Consider the following 20,538-nt stretch of genomic DNA (forward strand, 5'->3'; position numbering starts at 1 on the left):
AGAAAGTTAGTCATCGTCCTGGCAGGCGAGAGCCAGCGAGGACAGGCACTGGATGATGCACAGGGCAAAAATAGCCCAAGTTCCAAATGGAATGGGATGTGACGGCCGAGTTCCTCCAAGGGAAAATCCTCCCGGGTCCTTGGGCACGTCTTGGTGCAAAGCAGTGCAGGGGCTCTGCTCATCTGTGGGACAAGTGGAAAATGCTTGGGAAAGGGAAAACCAGGGAGGAAAAACTGGTGTGAATTACTGGTCCAGAATTTTGGGAATTTTGAGGTTTATATTTCAGTCCAGTCTGAAACCCCACTTTTTCAGCCCTAAAACAAAGTCCTCTGTCCGTCCAATGGATGGGAACTCCCCAAGACCATCAAGTTGTGTCCAGTGTCCCTTGAAAGGGTTAATGTTGGAAGGGAAAAGTTATTTGTACTAATTTTGACCTGTTTATCCTTTGGTTTTGTGAATTTCTTTGGTTTTGTGAATTTCTTTTCATTAAAGCATGTGTTGAAAGAGACTTGAGGGTTCACCTCAAAACTTGTCTCAGTTATCAAAGTAATTAGAACCAGAATGAATAAAGTTTGGAAATGACCCTAAATTTTCATAATCAAATCAAATCCTGGCCCCCAGAATTGTCAGGAATGTTAAATTCTTATAGCTGGTCTGCAAATTGATTTCCCTGACAGGAGCTTGGCAGCCAAAGGGGTGGGGAACCCTCAAAATGTTTTGTTCTATCTCAACAAGTTCAGTGATATGAGTAATGAAATGGTGTGGATTTGTCCTACTCGTCAGGCCCTGGTCCAGCTCTGTGGGCTCCTCTGAAGGGCTCCGGGGTTGGAAGCTCCAAAGGGAAAGGTTTTGCTGTCTTCAGAAGTTTTAGGGAGATTTGCAGAGCAGTGAAAGAACAGATTGAACGGAACCCCCACCTTAGGCCACTTTTCCTGTATTTCCCATCCCAGGCACATTGCTGCTCCAGCCACATTTTTTTCTTAAAAACATTCCCTAGAGGGTGTCCTGTGTCCCTTTGCTGTCCCAGGCTCTTTTATTAAGCCTGGAGCAGCTTCAGCACCTTTGACCAGTCAGTTTGCTTGGTCCAGCAGGAAAGCAGCGAGATTCTTTAAGGACAGCCTGAAGGAGGGACTGCACGCTCTGCCCACGCCGTGGTGTCTGTTAGTGGTGGGGTGTCTTTCCTTGCTCCTGGTCCATTGTCCTGGTGCTTTTCAGCAGGAATGGTTTGCTGTCAGGGCTGCAGGGTGCCCAGGGTGCCCTGTGGCCTGCTGGATATTTGTGATCGGTGTGTTCCGGACGTGGCTTCTCCCTCTCTGAGGTTTCTGTGCCCCAGGGCTTGGGCTGGCTGCTCTGATGGAACAGTGTGTATCTCCAGTGGAAGTGTTTTTGTTTTCAAAGGCAAGCAGCACATTGTGGACACATGGAAGTGTGTGGCTTTGAAAAAACCAGCCACTATTTCTGGATGCTTGGAGAGCCGGCGTCGGCCAGTTTGGGGTATTTTTAGCAGCAGAGACGGGACCATTTGATATGGAGGGATTAAGGTTTGGTGATCTGGAGGACTGAGATTTCAATTTCAGGTGCTGTCATTTGTTCCTTGGCGATGGAAAAGCCCTGGGCTATTAAGCTCCTGTCCCTCCAGCCCTGGCACAGCAAGTTAAAGCATCCCTGGAGAAATGAGGATCTGGTGCCACTCAGACAGGCTCAAGCTATTGCATGGCAAGCTGACCCTAAGCTTGATCTTAGCCCAAAACAAAGTCCAGTCCAAGTTTTTGGCCCTGTCAGTCACTTGTGAGCTATGAAAGGGGACTGTTGAGGTTGAAAATGTATCTAATAAAACGTACTTTCATTAGAATAAAGCAATATTCCTAAGATAACTAATGCTATTATGACTTTAAAGAGAACGTGTGCCAGCAGTTTCCTCATCTGCTTCTCTTTGGAGGACAAGCTCACCCTCCTAATTATTGTGTTCCTGTTCTTAGGCATATGAGAAGTGAGAGCATGACAATAGCCTGGGATTTAATGTATGCACAGGTGAAGCGAATCCATAATTTTCAGGAGAGCAGTGAAGGAGTATCAGAAGCCGAGGAGAGAATTTCCTCCGTGCTGCTCACTCTGCTTGCAGGAGGACGTGTTGGTCCTGGGCGAGCTGCCGTGGGCACAACGCCGTGTGTGACAATGGGATCCCTGTACAAACAGTGCTGGCTCCTCCACACACACACACAAAAAAAAAAAAATGCAGCAAGGAATTTTTAGCACGTTGTCATGCAGCACTCTCTGTTTCCTGGCTTCTACATTCAAGCTGTGTAATAATATTTATATACAAATGCTGACTGTGATTTTCCACCCCGGAAAAAGGAGATGTCATTTAAAAGTGCCGTGTGTGATGTAAAGCAGGGATTTGACTCGCGGCCTTGCATATGGTGTGGGCGTGGGTTTTAATTGTTTGAAAAGAGATCATTTCAGAAAATGTAACAGTCCTGCTACAAAAGCACGTTCTCCTGGAGTAAAGGTCATTTTGCTCTTTAGAGGTTGCTTTAGGAAGGGAGCAGAGGGTCCTGCTCTTGCCTTTCCTCGTGCCTACCTTTGGAAACATCCCGGAGAGCAGAAGTCTCTCACTGTGGGGCTGAGGCAGCTCTCAGACCCTGCTCAAGGTGGGATGCAGAGCCAGCAGAGCTGCAGTCGTGGCTGAAGGGGCACTGGCACGTGGGAGCTGGCTTTCCCCTGGAGATCCACGCTGTTCCGTGTCCCCGGACCCGATGCCCGTGTCCTGGTTTTCCTGAGTCAATGATCACACTCAGTCTCTTAAGCTTCTCTGGAGCTGGGATTTATAAACAGTTCCAAGACAAAATCCTTGCTTTTTGGCTCCAGCCAAGGAAACTGTTCTGATATCCTGCCAGTTGCCAGCACATTTCCAATCCTGGTGTCCTGGGGCCTTGGTTTTCATGTTGAAATCTCTGCTCCTACCAGGCTCTTGGTGGACTGAACACCCAGAAAATAACGACTTGCTGAGCTGGGATGTGTTTGCTCGTCTTCTGATCCACACTTGACCAAAGAAGGTTGGATCATGGCTTTGGTTTATCCTGCTACAGTGACAGAATCCAGATGTAAGGATCCTAAATCTTCAGTGTTCCTGGTTTTCCCCTTCATAAACCCTTTGAAACCAGGGTTGCCACTCTGGCTGTGCAGCTCCTGGTCTGGCAGGGTCCTACACCTCTCTAACTCTGTAATCATGGGCCCATTGGGCTACAGGTGTACCTGTGCCCAGCTGCATTTCTAGATCATCTCAACAACAACCAGAGGGATCTAGAGAATAATAAGGTAGTGGAATAAACAATGGGTGGCATAAAACTCATCGGCCAGCATGTCATGGGAGACTCTGACAGGAAAGATGCTGCTGCTGAAGTTTGGTTGGCAATTGTTGTGTTACATTTTTGCAGGTTGCTTGACCCTGATTCCTTGTGAATGGCATTTCTGGAAGAAAAAAATAGAAATATTTTTATGTGCTAAGTTCAACAGAGATGAAGGGAAGCACTCCTGCGGCTCCACATCCCAGAAATGCTCCTCAGGACAGTCAGGGCAGTTTGTGCTGTCAGCAGGGTCTGACTCAGCAAAGCCAGGCCTGCCCAGGAGAGGTCCAGGGCTTTGCCCAGGATGAGAATTCCTTGGTGGCTCTGCTCCATGGAGGTTGTTCCCGTGGGGGTCCTGTTCCAGGAGCTGTGTTCCTGCAGCCTGTTCCAGGAGCTGTGTTCCTGCAGCAGTGTCCGTGCGTGCCCAGGCGTGGGTGGCAGGGCAATAACCTGCTGTCCAACACTCTGCAGCTTGTTTGGTTGGGACTTTGTTGTGGTGGCTGCCAGCACTGCCTTCTGGCTCTCGCTGGAGCTCTGCTCCCCTGTTTTCTGCAGCTGAGAGCTGAGTTACGGGGGAGCTGCACCGAGCTTTCTCCAGGTGCCCACAGGAGGAGATTTATTCCCTTCCAGTTGGAATGAGCTTTATCTCGAGGTGGGTGTTTTGGGCTGCAGCAGCTGCCAGGGAGGGGGATCCTGGCTTTGCACAGGCACAGTGACACAGCTTTAAACCCCTGGGCTGGAAAGGACGGTGAGAGCCAGCACTTCCTCCCCTAAAGCATTCAAAAGCAGTTTTAAATCGGATTAGGATTTAACAATCACTTCATGGTTTACTCACTGCAGGGAGGATCAAAGCCCAGGGAGGACTCTTCAGCTGTTTGCTTTTCCTTTATGTCGAGACTTCACCATGGCTGCCCTTAAACCCCCATTAAATACAATAAAACAACTCCCTCCTCAGAAAAGCAAATTACTTAACCACAGCCTAAAGTAAGGTGTCCATTATCTGCTGACACTTTTTTCCTCTATTTGCTGTTTCACTAAGCTCCCATTCTGGGGCAGTGCAGGGAGCAGGTCTGCACCCCCAGCTCCAGCTGGACTGATCCTGGGAGATCCCAAAAGTGGAATATGGATTCACCTTGATGTGCTGTGTCACCACAGTGCCTGGGCCAAAAAAGGTTCAGCATTTTCTCTATGGAGTGATGGTGTGGTGTCTCAGGGGAGCAGGGGCTGCTGCAGTGCTGCACACGTGCTGTAAGGAGTTTTCCTTGCAATTTGGTGGAAATGTTTTCAAAATCCAAGAGATCTGTGTGCATTTTCCTGCTCAAGATGACCAGAGGTTTGTCCTGCTGGGAGAGGCTCAGAGACCTAAGCAGCAAGATTTTAAAAAATAGTGGTAATGGGAGAGGGGAAGATAATTTTGTGGCTAAAACAGATCACGGGTCTGTCCCTCTGGCTTCTCCCTGTTGTTGTAACACAGATTTGTCTGAAAGTGGCACAGCTGTAGAAGTGGCACTTGGGGACTGTGTTCAGTGGTGGCTTAATAGTTGGTCTCGATCTGGGAGGCCTTTCCCATCCTAAAGGTTCCATGATCCTGGGGCAGCTCCGGGAGCTGCACCCTGGGGTGCTGAGCCAGGGATGCCCGTGATTTATCTGCAGGCTGATGCCTCTTTGCTCCCTCCCATGTAATGTGGTTTAGCTCAGAAAGGGAACTAAATGCAGAATGAGGATTAAACTGTGTAAGCCTGATGGATGTTTTGTAGGTGATGCTCTGCAGAAAATCATTACTTTGAAATGCTGGAATAGAAAAGAACATTTTTCAGGCTTTTCAGACATAACATGTTTTGGAGAAGAAGCTTGGAACAGATGTACCCATGGTTTATTCCATTTATCATATTAAAAATAAAGAAAAGACAATTTCAGCTCATTTACTGCTTTATTAGTTCAAACAAGCAGCTTTTCTAATCAATGTGTATGGCAAGCACAACGCTTTCATAATTGGCAGTGGTGGCTCCAAAATGAATGGTTCTGTCCTTGTTTGTGGTCTGTAACAAGTCACAGTTAATACATTGGTCTGATCCAGCCTTATCTCGTGTTCATTTCTGCACAGCAAAAACTATAACCTTATTTTTAAATTTGAAAACATTTGAGGCTTGGTTTTTTCCCCCCATCCTTTTGAGAAAGTGCAGTTGGAAATGAGGAGAGCTGCGCAGGGAGCGGTCCCCAGGAGAATGGCTCAGCTGTGTCTAGGGGAGTCTTTTGCTCTTATTTATCTGGAGGGATTTATTGATTTTACTTTCCTTTGCAAAAATACTGATTTAATTTATGAGGTGATAGAAGAGACTGGGAGAATAATTCTACTTATAAGAGAGCAGAATTGTCCAACTAATTGCCCAGGAAAAAGAGAAAAGATCTGCTGATCTACCCCTGCAGATGTTTCTCATCTGGAATACAGACCAATTCCAGACATTTATTTTTTTGATTACTGTTTATTTTGATGCTTTATTACACGGTCATTGCCAGGAAGGAAATGGTGCTCAGAAATCCAGCAAGATATTTTTTTCTACTTTGGTACTATTTATTCTGTAACAATTTGGGGTTTAACCCCTTTCTTCCCCTTTTCTTTGATTGTGAGCCCTCACTCCCACCCTTCACTGGGAACACCAAAACACGGCTGGTCCTGGGCTGAGCCCCGCTCGTGGCTGGTTTTGAACTCCCTGAGATTTCACAGAGACATTAATGCTCATTCCCAGATTGTAACTAATAAGAACCTGTTGGCTTTTTTTGCCACCTAGTGCTTCTGTCCCTGCATTACTGTGGAGGGCTGTGTGTGCGAGGAGTGAGGAGCCCCGTGCTGCTGCAGCTCCTCGGCCAAACGCCCGCTTGGTTTGTCAGAGGATTTTCCTTGCATGAGTGGAGCAACCTCCAGCCTTCCCTGCTTTGCTGGAGAGCCACCAAAGGCTGTGGAAAAGCTTCTATGTGCCGAGTGGGAGAAAACAGGGAGCTCCTGCTTCTGGTCTGACTGTAAAGCCGGTGATCTTCCTCCTGGCAGATGCTGGGCTTGCTGGTGCTTTGTGAGTTTGACAGGATGGTGCACGTTCCCTCTGTGGGCAGAGCCTCAGAGCTGATGGCTGGGCAGACAGAGCACCTCTGTCCTCTGGGCTGGCAGCAGCGATGCTCCAACACCCCTGAGCTGTGCTTCCATGTGATTAAAAATGGCTGGAAAATTAAATATGTGCATTTATTTCTTCAGATTTCTCCTGGAGCTGTTGGTGTGCCGAATCTGCCTCAGGCACTTGCACTTACACCCACAGGTACGTGTGATTTGTGATTCGAGGTGATGCTGTGCAGTGCAGCTGGAGATGGGCTAGCCCTGGATGCAAACCGGGTGTTTGCAAGAGCCCCACTCGGGTCTGGGGCTGTGCTCGTGCTGAGGGATGTGCAGCCCCTCCTCTCCCCGTGCAGGCTGTGCCTTGAGCAAACCCCGAGCACAATGGAGCCGTTCTGCTCCAAACGGGAGCAGGAAGGTGGGCGGGTAAGGAAATATTTTATATTGGGGATTTTCTTTCCACTGAGCCATGTCACACTCAAGTCCCACCATTGCTTTATGGCCACGTGCCTGTGCCACTCTGCGAGGAACAGACCTGCTGCTGTCCATCCGTCCGTGTGTCTGTCTGTGTGTCCGTCCGTGTGTCCGAGGCAGGGCTCTGCCCGTGCTTGGCAAGGCTCTGCAGGGCCATGGCTGCGGGACACAGCAGCACTGACAGGCTCCTGCAGTGGGTAATATATTGCCCTTTGGTTCCTGGTGATGGCATCCAGACCTCCCAACCTTTCAGAATCCACAAATGGAAAAGTGGCACTTAAAATGAATTTATTCAGGTGGGAGCGCTGTAAAACATGAAAATAAGGCTTTTGACTTGCTGCACCTACACTTGAGTGTCAATGAAAAGCTTTTTATTTGGTTTTAGAGCCAGACTTGCAGAAGTCAATGTGCCTTGTGGTCTGGCCCTGTGTGTTACGGGAGCCAGACTGGAGCAGGGCAAGGACAGAGAGGAAGGGACTGGGAGTGAAGCTGCCCAGTGAAAGACCAGCAAACCTTTGAGCGTCTCAGAGGGCAGAGTTTGCCTGAGGAAAGCTGAAAATGGGAGGGACGAGCGAGACAAAACCCCAAACGAGATTCCTTTGGGATCAATAAGTCAGTCTTTATTTGCATGCCACGGTTTTTGTGCAGCGGGATCTCCGGGTGCTCCCTGGCTGCTGCCTCCCTGCTGGGCAGCACGGGAGCATCTCCTGCCAGCTCTGCTCAGCCCAGGGGCTGCGGGAGGAGAGGAGGGAGCAGGGAATGGTGGTGGAGGAGCAGCTGAGCATCTCCTGCCAGCTCTGCTCAGCCCAGGGGCTGCGGGAGGAGAGGAGGGAGCAGGGAATGGTGGTGGAGGAGCAGCAGTGAGCAGGCGCCGCTCGCCTTTGACCGCTTGTTTGATTTGCCACTGTCCTCAAACACAAGGTCATTTACAGCCTGCCGGGGCTGCCAGACGAGGAAGTTACCTTGCGAAGGAAGGAACCAGCCCGTGCTGTCTAAATATTGTCAATTGTGTGCTGAATGGAGGCCACAGCCTGAGGAACCTCAATAGTAGCTCTTTGTGTCCCCGGCTGCCTCCTGCCAAAGTGCTTTCCATAATTAGGAGTAAAACATATTTACATTCCTGCCGTGCTCGGTGCCGGCGCACACCTGTACGTGTGTGGCTGTCCACGTATGGGGTGCAAGCGTTTATATTCCTGTGCTTTTAGAGGGAGTATTCCTGCCCGGAGCCGTGGGAATGGTGCAGCAGCCCATGGAGGTAACTGGGGTGTGCGGGACAGTCAGGGGCTGTGATGGTGAGAGGAGAAGAAATCCAATGGATTCCCCCTCTGCCAAGCAGGAGAATAATCCCATCTAGAGAGATAGTGTATTTTGTCTGAATCGGAAGGTCTGGGCTGAATGCTCCCTTTTAAAATTCATTGACGTTTGCATGGAAACCAGAAAAATGGGCTTAAGTCAAGAATGCAATAACGTCACTCAAAACTGCTCTCCATGGCAGGCACTCACCCGCTTCCAGCCGTTCTGCTCGCGGGAAGATGAATGGAGGGGTGGAATCCTGGGTATGGCTGCACGGGAGCGGGCTGAGAACGCACCGGGTGATGCACAACAGCTTCTCCAGGCACGTTCCTCCCCCTCCCTCCGTGATAAATCGCAGCCAGGCATTGATTAGTTCAGTTTGGGGGGAAAAAGAGTCGTGCAGGACAACTGGATAGTTGAGCAGAGAGATTCCTGAGCCGAGGCCAAGGCAGAGCGCGGCGGTCACGTGGCGCTGGCGCCCTGCCTGCTTCCAGCTGCCGGGGTTCATTAGGAGACAGCCAAAACACATTAATTAGTCTCCTAACATAACTCTCCTGTGCTCGGCAGTGCTATGGCTTCCACAGGGGCAGAGGAGACGGTGTGTGCATCGTGTGAGTGATGGAACCTCCGTGTCAGCACGTGTCCCCTGCCTGGGGCTCCCAGGAGTCCCCTGGGTGGTGGGATCATGCTGGGGAGAGCAGGGCACAGGAGGCAGCCTGATTTAGGTTTGGGCTTTCCCCAAGTTCAGTGTGCCTTCAGATCCAGGCTGTTGTGTGTAGGAGGTTGCAGCCGGGTGGGGATCGGTCTCCTCTCCCGAGAACAGGTGACAGGACAAAATGAAGTGGCCTCAAGTAGCACCTGGGGAGGTTTGGGTTGGATATTGGGGAAGATTTCTTCCCTGAAAGAAGAGTGGAGTCCCCATCCCCAGAAGGATTTAACAGCTGTGTGCATGTGGCACTTGGGGACATGGGTTAGAGGTGGCATTGGCAGTGCTGGGGAACACTAGGACTTGATGATCTTAGAGGGTTTTCCCAACCTGAATAATTCTGTGATTTCTTCTATGATCTTATTTCTGTATGAAGTCTCCTCTGACAAATGTCCCCAACAGTGATTTCAGACAAATACCCTGAAATGGCTACATCAGTGCTCCTCTTGCAGGGCAGTCAGAGGAGACACCCACAAACGTACCCAGGTAATCCCTGCTCCTGCTGCAAAACCACGTGCAAAAATTCTGCAGAAATCCAAGGAAAAAGCCGTGCTCAGTCTAATCAGGAGTTTACCTTTTCTCCAGAAGCTTTCTGAGCTTTCAGGCCCTTAATGGAAACACCAGTGCTCACACTTGGAGGGCAGGCTGGAAAGTTTGCGTGGGCCTGCGTGTGTGCCAGGGAGTCAATTTTTGTCCCTCAGAAGCCTCTTTCCATTATGCTTTTGTCAGGCTCTGCCTCCGTAAAGGGAAATTTGGACTTTCCATGTCAAAGCCCTCTGCAAATGTTACCCAAGGCCTCTCATCAGTGCTGAAGTTTGTACAGGAACACCTCCCAGTGCTTGCCCAGGAGTGGGGAAGGCAGTTCTAACACTCCTGCCCTTTGAGGGAAATGTCTGTTATTTGGGATTCTTCATTCTTTCCTCCCTCGGCGTTCAGCGTTTCGGATGCAGGCTCACGCTCTGCTCTCTTTAACAGCCTGTTTTTCCTCTAACCACTTCCAGCTCCAAAACCTCTCCACATCTTCTCAATGTAAATACACTTCACTTGCCCGGAGCAGGCTGGGGAGACAGCGGTGACCTTCAGCTGAGAGCAGAGCATTTCAGTTTGACCTACTTTGCTGCAGAGTGGGTTTGGCCGTGGCAGGGCAGCTCTCTGCTCCCTGCCCTCCTGGGGAAGGTCCTTGGGGAGATGCCCCGTGTGAGAGCAGGGCTTAAGGAGATGGAAACTTCAGGCCCTGAGTGCTGGGTTGCTCCCTGGTGCCAGCGCTCATATTTGCAGCTTCAGATGTTTGATTGTGCCTTCAAAACATCTGCCACAGGTCAGTGACACAAAATGCCCGTCACAAAATACTCGTTTTTCATTCTCTGCCTCGTTTTTTTCCCCTTTGCTTGCTTTCCTCAAGGCTGGTTGTGTGAAGGGAGCAGCTGCAGGAGGAGCCAGGCTGCTGTGGTTCTTCCCAAGGCTCCTTGGCTGCACCAAGAAAAGCCATGGCTGCTTTGTCAGGTCTCCCTTGTCAATGCCAGTGCAGCTGTGGCTTTGCCTGGTGGCACAGGGTGCCTGGAGAAGCCTTGGCTGCCCCATCCCTGGCGGTGTCCAAGGCCAGGCTGGAGTAGCCTGGGCTAGTGGAAGGTGTCCCTGCACACCAGGATTACTCAGCTCTTTAGATTTTGCCATTTTCTGCAGTACTGGTTTCTCAGGAGAGCTGTGGGGGTCCCCTCTGGAAGGACAATTGTCTTTTGTTAGGGGACGTGTCTTTAAAACCAAGTTCTCTCCTTATCTCAAGCTTAAAGTGCAAAATTCCCAGGTTGGAAGCAAATTAAAATTTCCTGTTCCAGCTGCATCTGCATTCAGGCTTGGAAGCAGATACTTGGCTGTAATTCTAAAAAAAAAAGAAAAAAAATATAAATTGATATTGCAGGTAAGAAGGAGCAACTGAGGAAAAGACCCTTTCAGAAGCCCTTCAAGAAGTTTTCAGGATAATTTTCACTTATTTCTGAGTAACTCCTAGCACTGGTCACCCAGTAAAAATAACAAACCCAAAGTCAACCCCACGTCCCTGCTGATGAGCACCGTGGACTTGCTCGTAGCTTATCTAATGCCTGAACATCTGTTTCTCCCGAGCTGAGAGGTTCCCTTGGACGAGTTGATGCAATTCCCTATGCAAAGGTTAAACAAAGTTGAGAGGCTCCAAGCAGTGGCTGTGTGCCACGGGGCCTGTGCTGCACAAACTGCTTCCCTGTGAAATGTCCCGTCATAACTCAGGAAGAAGCTCAGGAGGGGAAAAGTCACCCAGCCCAAGCCTGGCCTGCAGCAGGGCTGGACTTGCTGCTCTGAGAGGGCTTTTCCAGCCCTAATGATCCGGGGGTTCTGAGCTTTCTGGGTGCTCCAGCATGGAAAGGGTGTTTGGAGTGGGGAGTTTGGAGACTGGCTCTGAAGAGCTGGGGCTGAGCTCTGCACCTGCTTCCTCCTGCCTGGGCAGTGCCCTCAGCTCCCATGGGATGGGCCTGGGAGCTGAAGGTCTGCTCTTGGTGGTTTGTGTGCGTGGGGTTATTTACATTTTTGATTATTTAACAGGGTTGTTTACATTTTTGGTTATTTAATGCTGTTTTCTGTCCTGGACAGCAGGACCTCTTATGGCTGGACAGCTGGAGGTGGGGAGGGCTGCAGGGTGATAGCAGCACCGACTCCTGGAGCTGCTGGGCTGGGCTCAGCCCCGGGGGTTGGGTGCCAGAGATGCTCCAAGCGACACAGACAGGGCTCTTCCCAGGGGGATGTCACCCAGGCGTGGGGGATTGTCACACAGCTGTAACCTGGTGGTGACACCCAGGTGGCCTTTGGGATGAAGGATGCCCAGCTGCTGCCCCTCTCCTCCATCCCCGTCCTCCCCCTGGGAGGAGCAGGCTGGCTGTGACCACGCCAGGTCCCTGCAGCCCAGGATCCAGCCTGGGGCTGTGCCCGTGGCCAGGAGCTGCTCCCAAAGCCCACAGCCACACTTCTACTTCTGCGCCCTTTCCTTTCCGTCTCGGCTTTCGGCTCCTCTGGCTCCACATCCTGCGGGGCTGCACTTCACACACGGAGCAGGAGCATCAAAGAGGAGATCCTGAATAAGGCCCCCGCTTTATGACATCTCTTCAAAGTGCCTTTTCAAGAGTTCAAAGGACACGAGGAAAGGAGGGGATCAAAATCAAAGGAAGATTGGGGGGAGGGAAATTAAAGCCTCAGAGGAACTTTATGGCAAGTTTTCTGTAACACTTTCAATGCCAAAATCACAAGTGTTCCCAGCACCGACTCCTCCCTGGCCATCAGATTTCCTGTTTACCTGCACTGGTTTCAGGGCAGCCCAGCAGCTCTGGGTAGATTCAGCCCCCCCCAAAGGCACAGGGCACCCACAATTTCACTTTTTCATTCTTTTATTTTTTTTTTTTTTAAGACCAAAACTTGCCATTCTGGTCCTTCAGGCCAAGGGGTGATGTTTGTTCTGAACTGCCTGGAAGTCCTGGGGCTGACAACAGAACTTACCTTTAATGAAAATCTTCTTTTTTTGCTTTCAGGAAATGCATCTTGCTCTTCTCTTCCTGTCTTCTACTGCAGGACCCTCTTTTTATCCATGTTTGGGAAATTTCCATTGCTGCTGGGGGAAAGGGGCTTTCCTCCTGAGTGAAGACAGGGATCTGACTTGAAGCACGCCAGGGGAAGCAAAGCCTCCATGTGAACATCACAGGTAACATCTACAGGCTCTGCTGTGCAGGGCAGAAACCCAAATCAGTGAGGTGTAAAGTGCTTAATATTCACTTAGCTCTCATCAGTTTATCAGTTTCCTGTCTGTTTTTAAAGAGAATAGAAGAAAAAAGTGATGTACAAAGCAAGGGAGAGAAACCAGGCTGGTTTCAAACCCTTTGTAATGCTGGGCTGAGGTGAGCTGGAAGCACATCCCTGCTGGGGGGAGCAGAGTGGGGCAGGGATGAAGCTGGAAAGGACTGGGATGCACATTATGCTTTTCCAGGCTGTGTTACAATTTGGGGAGCTTTCAGGCTCGTGTTTTTAAATGGAGAGACTGAGAAGGCAAATTAATTATCTGAGAAAAGGAAGTGGGTATTGCTGGAGGGAGGGCTCAGGCTCAGGGGAGCTGTGGAGTTTCCCTGGGGCTCCTTGAGCTGTGCAGAAACAGCTTGTGGCTCCAGTTTGGTGCTCCCATGTTTAAACCATCAGTGAACAGATGCATTTCCTCCATAGGGGGGACTGTTTCTTCATCCCACTGCTTTTCCAGAATCCTCAGTGCGTGTTCCTGCAGGAATGCTCCTGCCCAGGTGAGTTCACTGCACCAAGTGCTTTTCCCACGAGTGCTTTCCAGGACTGCTGCCCAGAGAATGGCACAAAACTGCTGCTGAACTCCCTTCCCAATAATTCATTCTCCTGTTTTTGATATACTGAACTACCCACCTTGCACTCTGTGCTCTGCTTCAGGTGGTCACCCAAAGAAGTCTGGAGTAATGCGAATATGGGAGGTAAAACTCAGTGTGTGCTGGACTGTGGTGGAGGTCTGGTGCTGTGCTGTGTGGCTGGTGGTCTGCAGGACAGCTACTGCCAAAAAAACAACTTAAATTGCTTGTTTTTCACCCTGAGGGGTCCCAGTTTCACTAATTATCACTGCAAAGGACACCTCAAGGTGAAAATCAGCAAGTGTGTCATATATCTCAGCAAAAAGATAGTTTCATTCACTGGTAACTGTGAGGGGGAATTTAAGGCATGTGGAGTAACTAATCAGATTGGAACTTGCCTCAGAGACTGGGGCTAGGGCCTGTGAGGTTTGTTTACAAGAGGGGATTTGCATGGAGGAGAGACCCCTTCAAGCAGGCTCTTTACATTAATTGCTTTGAGGCTGCCCTGCCTCAATGAACAGATGGCTTTATTTCCCTCACGGTGCTCCAGGCCACGTGGGGGGATTTCCTCTCCAAACCCGCCGTGGGCAGCGGGGACAGGCACCCAAAGTCCCACCCTGTGCTGTGCCAGGGCGGCAGTGCCTGGTGGGGCAGGGGCACCGGGGGCTCCCCAGCCCCACGGCTGCTGGCTCAGCATCCCATAATGGCACTGTTGTTAAAGGAGGGGGCAGTGTCCAGCAGGTCCCTGCTGTCCCTCCATGGGAACGGGGAGCCTGGTGATTTCCATCCAGCTCACCCAGAAGCAGAAAGGGCAGGTTTGTGTTCCCGATGGGCAGCGGGGCCACGGCCGAGCTGGGCGCGCTCCTGGGGCTGGGGTGTTGCTCCTGCTGGGGGAAGAGCAGAGACTCAGCAGGGCCAAAGCTGTCCCTGGGTGATGGCAGTGCTTCCCCTGGCTTTGGGACACACAGTTCCTCCCCGCTGGCACCGCTGGTGATGCCTCACACCTGCTGCAGCACAGAGCTGTTTGCTCCTGGAGCATCCCTGGGGCTCCTCTGGGCTCCCTCCAGCAGCTGCAGGTCCCTCCTGGGCTGGGGACCCCAGAGCTGGACACAGAGCTCCAGGTGGGGCCTCAGCAGAGAGGAGCAGAGGGAGGCATCACCTCCCTCGTCCTGTGCCCACCCTTCTCTTGGGGGTGGCTTTCAGGTGATGAAGGCTCGGCGCTCCCTGGCAGCACCGTGGGGTTTCACAAGGCTGAAGGGTGAGGAGATGTTCATCGGACAGATGTTCATTGGACAGATGTTAATTGGACAGATGTTAATTGCTCCACCCTCGGAGCAGGCGGGCTGCAGCGTGGCCTCGGTTCCAGGCCTGTGCTGAGTCTTTATTTTATTTTGGTTTTGTCAGTGTTGCTAAGAGATGATTCCTCCTGGAAGCTGCGGGACCCACACGGATGCAAACTGGCTGAGGAGGGAGGGAGGCTCCCTGAACCCCAAAGGGAAATGAAAATCTCTCAGCCAGCTACACACAGGCACTCCCAGAAAAGCAGTGCTGGGCTCAGGATATGGCCATTTCCCAGGATGGTCCTGGAGCATGGCACCTCCTGGCACTGTTTGCAGTGTCCTTTCCTAATGAAACTGGGTTTTTGTGCTTTTCATAGGCTGCAAATGGCTATGCACATTCCTAAATATTTTCCTACTTCCCTTTTCGGATGTCTAACATTATGTATTATTTTCTGATACTTACCTAACCCGGGAAATCTGTTTTCCATCTCACTTCAGCCAAGGTTTTCTTTTAAACCAGTCCTTCCCAGTGTTTTCCTGTAACACTTCTGGTTCGCTGAGTGAACTTTGCAGTGCGAGGGTAAACGAAAGTGAAAATGTATTGCTTGTCACACACTGCCTGTTTAGAGAGGGTTTGGGTTTTTTTTTTCCCCCTCTGGATTTGAAGAGGGAGATATAAATCATTGATTTCAAACCAAGGTAATTTAACAAGATTATAGGAGAGGGAAAATCCACTTCCTACCCAAAGCAACAGCCTCTTAGGTCTCTCCACCTACACAAGCCATGTGCATCCTCCGAGCTGCCCAAGATCCTCTTTTGTGTTTTTCTGGCAGGACTGTGGTGTAATAATTGAAGTCCATATGCAAAGCTTTCTTGGTGGGTCTTTTAATTACTTTGTAATTGGTCAGGGAGTTGCCATCCCTCAGCCCCCAGGCTCCTCTCTGTGTGTGCAAAGTCCCCGGCCTGAAGGGGTGTTCACAGCTCAGAGTCCCAGCTCAGAGGGGTGTGATCAGGGGCTGCCTTTTTGTGCCATCCCCCTTGTAACCCACATGAGCAAGCTGTGCTTTCCCTGTTGGGGTGAAGCTCTGGGGTGGGGCAGCAGAGGGGTTTGTGCTGCAGGGGGATGCTGCATCCCAAGGGCTCTGCATCAGAGCAAAGGGCAGGAGAGAGGGATGGCGAAGGGAATGCTCATCCCTGGCTGGAGTTCTGGTGTCCAGTCGTGGGAAGCCTTTGTGCTGACCCCAGGGGGAGCATGGCACAGCAGAGCTCCTCACTCACAGCACTGGCACACCTAAAACTCCGGCGCTGGCTGGGCTTAGTGACTGCATCCAAACTCACTTGGCCCTTGCCATGATGTTCCCCCTTCTCCTGAGGGGTGGTGGCTCCCAGGTTACCCAGGGCAGGACGCAGAGGCTGTGTCTGTGTTTCTGAGCCCAAATACTGAGTTCTAGAGACAGCTACAGCCCCGGCTCTCAGTGGCACTGCCACACCTGAGGGGGTATCACATTAAATGCCCTCAAAATAACAGATATCCTGCTCTTGCTGTTCCCATTCTCGTTGGGAGTCAGGACTCCCACCAGGCACAGGGACTGGAATCAAGAGATCTCTTTTCTGGATGTAGCAAAGCACTCATAATCCTTTGATTCTGGGAGCTGGAGCTCAAAGCCCTGTGACACAAACATGGGCGTCTCTTGGGCTGTCAGTTCAGCAGAGACATGTCACCAAAAGAGGTGTCCTGGAGCCTGCCCTGCTCCCACTGGCAGGACAGGCTTCCAGTAATGAATTTCCAATGAAATGTTTTTCTAATTATAGCAAATTATTTTTACAAACATTTTCCTGGGAAGAGAGTTTGAAACTGGGGCCAAAAAGGAGAAGACTGACATTTAGGCAGCGCCTGAAAAAAAAAGTTAAAGATGGATTGCACGCTAGTTGGCTTTTATCATCAGGCCAACCTGTAAACTTCAAATTAATGGGTTTTAAGGAAGGTTGTTCTGGTATAATCAGTTTGTGTCATTGAAAATTGGAATGCTTGGAACTGTGCCATCAAACCCAGCTCTTCCCTCTGCCCACAGGACACCCTGGTGGCACTGGAGAAGGGTGGGTGGCAGAGGTGACAGCCAGCAGCAGGTCACTGGCAACACTGGTACAGCCTGAGCAGAATCTCTCATCCAACAGCCTCCAAGGCACATAATTTTGTATTTATTCTCCTTTCTAGACTCTGCAGTGAAGTTCTGTTCCTTTTCCAGAGCAGAGCCACTTCCAGTTGCACATGCTCTCGGTTTTGGGGGAAAAGAAGGAGTAATTCTTAGGTACCACTAGGAGAAGTGTGACCACCCATGGCTGGCTGCCCCACGCCCCACAAGCACGAGGGCAGCCCGCTTGTGCTGATGGAGAGGGCTCAGCTGTGGCAGGCTCAGAGCTGCCTGCTCTCTTTTCCAGGAGAGATTCCCACTGGAAGCACAGGGGCTGCCAGTACCGTGCTGTTTGTGAGCATGCCTATCTTCCCATGGCTCTTGAGCTCAGCTGGGGAATTTAATTAGAAGTCAACCATGGAAAAATCCATAATACTTCCATAGAGGTGGTGTGGGCTGTGTGCAACTGAGGGATAATCTTAATGCAACCCTGAATGTAGGTTATTGTTCAGCAGGAAGGAGTTGGTTGATTATTCCTAAAACAGAAAAAAAAAAAAAAATAGAGAAAAAGGCCATCCCCAGCCAAAACCCCACGCAGGGCACAAACCCTGGGCAGTGGGAAGATGTGCTGCCAGGGATGGCTCTGGTCAAGGGCTGGGCTGGGGTTTATTGTGGGTCACTGGCACCCTGGGCACAAAGGTGGCCTAAGGGAGCCCTGGAATAACGCAGGTGGTGGATATTTTATGGCATGTGCTGATTTGCTTGAGGAGGAATTCGAGGTAGAAGGAAGGGTGGTAGGTGCTCCTCTGGAGACCCATTGCAGCCCTGGCTGGGGTGGCTCTCACTAAAGCACCCAAGGGTTAAAGATGGGCCTTTTCCCTGCCCCCCAGCGAAGGTAATTACCCCCCATCTATTTAGCAGGGGAAGAATCTGCCATTGAGCAGACGGGGCGTTCGGGAGAGCCCTTCAGCCCCAGCACTATCGCATTTCCCCGGCGCATAAAGAGCGGAGCCGTTTCCGCTGGCGGGGCCATAATGGAGGTATCTCTTTACAAAGCCCCCACTTCAGGCCAGCTGAATGCCTCTGCCGAGCCTCCCAAATCCCGCAGCCCTAATCCCTTTAGCAACAAAGATCTGTTTCTTTGCTTAGCATGAAGTAGACCTCAGAGGCCGGTGTGTGCCTTGGCCTGTAGGCCAAAAGCCTCCTGTTTACAATTTCCCTATTCCTGTTTTTAATGTTGTTCTGAGAGCAGCCACAAAGGGCCGGTTTTGTCCAGCAGGAACAAGGGAGCTATTAGAGAGGGACGGAGGAAGGAAGGAAGGGAGATCCAAAAGGAGCAGCCCAGGAGGGATTAGCATACACAGCTGTTCCCTCAGGGACAGGAGCTTTATGCTTTTTTATAATTTCCCTCTCATTTACATTTTTTAATATCTGGTTTCCTTGTTTCCAGCCCCCCTTCCCCCTTCGTCTCCAGGACCATCTGCCCATTTTATTGGATTTTTTTTTGTTTTTCAGGCAGGCGCATCCAGCCCAGGGTGTTCACTGGCTCCAGCTTAAATCCTGCAATCCCTGTCAACCGTGGGCTTGCTCACTTGAAGGCCTCTCTCTTGCCTGGCTCGTTTTGTGCCATGACCCTCCATCCAGCCCCATCACCTCTCCCTGGTGCAGTGGGAAGGCAAAGCTGAGCATCCCTGGATGGGGCTGCCCAAGGCGAAGGGTTTTCATGCCTGAATTGACATTGTTCTTGGCTCTGCCCAGGCCAGAGGGGAGAACAGCTGAGCTGTTGACAATATTGTTTCATAGACTGCTCAAAAGCAGCGCCTGTTTTCCAGAAGTGCAGTGAAACATTCATGAGTAGGGGACGTGGCGCAGCTCCGGAGCCCTGCAGGGGACAAGGGACAGTCGGGGTTTTGGATATGCACATCCCAGCTCATGTGGGGTTTTGGCAGGACACACCTATCTCATTTTCACTCCCCTCTTCTAAGGTGTGCTCCCTCAGGTACCCTGGTTTGAGGGCCAGCAGGGACATGTCCCAGCTCCAGGGCAGGTGAGGTGCTGCCCTGCTTTGCCTGGCTCTCGTGAGCTCTTTCCTTCTGTAGGGTGCATAAATCCTGGTGGAAAGCTGTGGAGCTGCAAAAGTCCTGTGCCTGCCCTGGGGTCCCTCAGGACAAGATGAAATGGCCTCAAGTTGCACCAGGGAAGGTTTAGGTTGGATATTAGGAAAATTTTTTCGTGGAAAGGTTTGTCAAGCGTTGGAACAGTCTGCCCAGGGCAGTGGTGGAGTCATCACCTCTGGAAGCGTTCAAAAAATATGTGGATCTGGCACCCAAGGACATGGTTTGGTGGAGAACATGATGGTGCTGATGGACTGATGGTTGAATCTGATCTCAGGGGTCTTTTCTCACCTTAACAATTCCCCAGTTCAATGTGATTCCATGATTTATGCCAGTGGAGAAATAGATGGAGTAAAGCTGGATGCTAGGAGTCTAAACCTTTGCTAATCCACCTTAAATCTGGACATTTATTGGAAAGAAGGGAATAGCGTGGCAGGTTTTTCCCTCTGTGCAGAGGAGAGGTCGTTCATTTGTCCTTGTCCAGCTCCCCTTTGGTTATTTCCAGAGCTCCAGCCTTTTCCTTGTGTGGAAGTTCCGTAAGTCCTTCTGAATAATGACCAGTTCTTTTCCCAGCACAGGATCACTCCAGAGCTCATCAAGATTAAATAGACATATATTTTCTACAAACAGACACTCTAAGCAGAATTGTACCCTGGCTGTAGCTAAATGTGGGGATAAATCAGAATTTGAGTTTTGCCGTGATGTCTGTGATTGTTCCCCTGTATCTCTGGCATAAGGGATATAAAAATACTTATCAAGTACATTGTACATCCAGGATGTCTCAGCTCTTGCATGATTTTGTCTGCATTTCTCAGGAGTTAATATTTGAGGTTTCTTCTAGGGATGTGTCAAAGGAAAAGCTGGATTTGAGCTCCATTCAGAAAGTTCTCCCATATCCAGAATTACTTAGTGTTTATAAAAGTAATTTGGTTCTGCGGAAGATGTTTAATGAATCTCCTGGAAATGGGAGGTTCTGTCCTGTTGAGCAGAGCCTGGGACCTGAGCAGGGCTGTGGTTTAACATCCTCCCCACTCACCCAGGGACGTCCAGCCTAAACCCTTCCTTCCTGCCCAAAGTGGAATTATCATTAACTCATAACTAGTTTTCAAGAAGAACATTTTTTTTTTTTTGTAGGCTGTGGAGTTCTTCCAAGAATTTTTCAATTTTTACAAATGAAAATATAAGCTCAGCCAGATGCCAGCTAAAATGCAGCTCTGTTACACCAGCCAGCCCAGGCACCACAGGCTCAGCACCATGACCTTTCAAGCAGCTTTTCTAGAACAAGCTGGGAGAACACTCTCCAAAAAGCCACAATTGCAGCTGCTCTCATTACTTATAACATCCCTGATGGAGAGGAATTTAAAAATAATTCTTAAGGAACTTAAGCTTCAACAGCCCCCAGTGGGCTCAGTTTATGTGCAGTGCAGGCTTCCCTCGTGGAATTACAGACTCGGGATGGTGATTATAGTGTTGATGATAATGTACATTTTCTAAATCATTACTTCTGTAAGAATAAAATAAAATAAAAGCAGTGAAGCCTTTGTTTCACTTGTCTCATGCAGATGAATGGGTCAGGGATTTAGCCACTTGTTTCTAAAATCAGACACAAATTTTAATGTTGTCTCCACATATTTATTAAGCTAACAAGTTTATTACATATGTAAAATGCATTTGCACACACTGTATTTCAAATCAATAGAATAATTTGAG

At 50.1% G+C, this 20,538-nt stretch overlaps 1 long non-coding RNA gene across 1 annotated transcript; it reads left to right on the plus strand.

The window, feature by feature from the left end:
- The first annotated feature begins 12,478 nt into the window (after positions 1-12,478).
- Positions 12,479-20,275, plus strand: LOC119706617. Its single transcript, XR_005258582.1, has 3 exons — positions 12,479-12,644; positions 13,157-13,230; positions 18,230-20,275. It is a non-coding gene; the product is annotated as an uncharacterized LOC119706617 (long non-coding RNA).
- Positions 20,276-20,538: the final 263 nt, after the last annotated feature.

The sequence above is a fragment of the Motacilla alba genome, chromosome 13, assembly GCF_015832195.1.
Source record: "Motacilla alba alba isolate MOTALB_02 chromosome 13, Motacilla_alba_V1.0_pri, whole genome shotgun sequence".
Taxonomy (NCBI): Eukaryota; Metazoa; Chordata; class Aves; order Passeriformes; family Motacillidae; genus Motacilla; species Motacilla alba.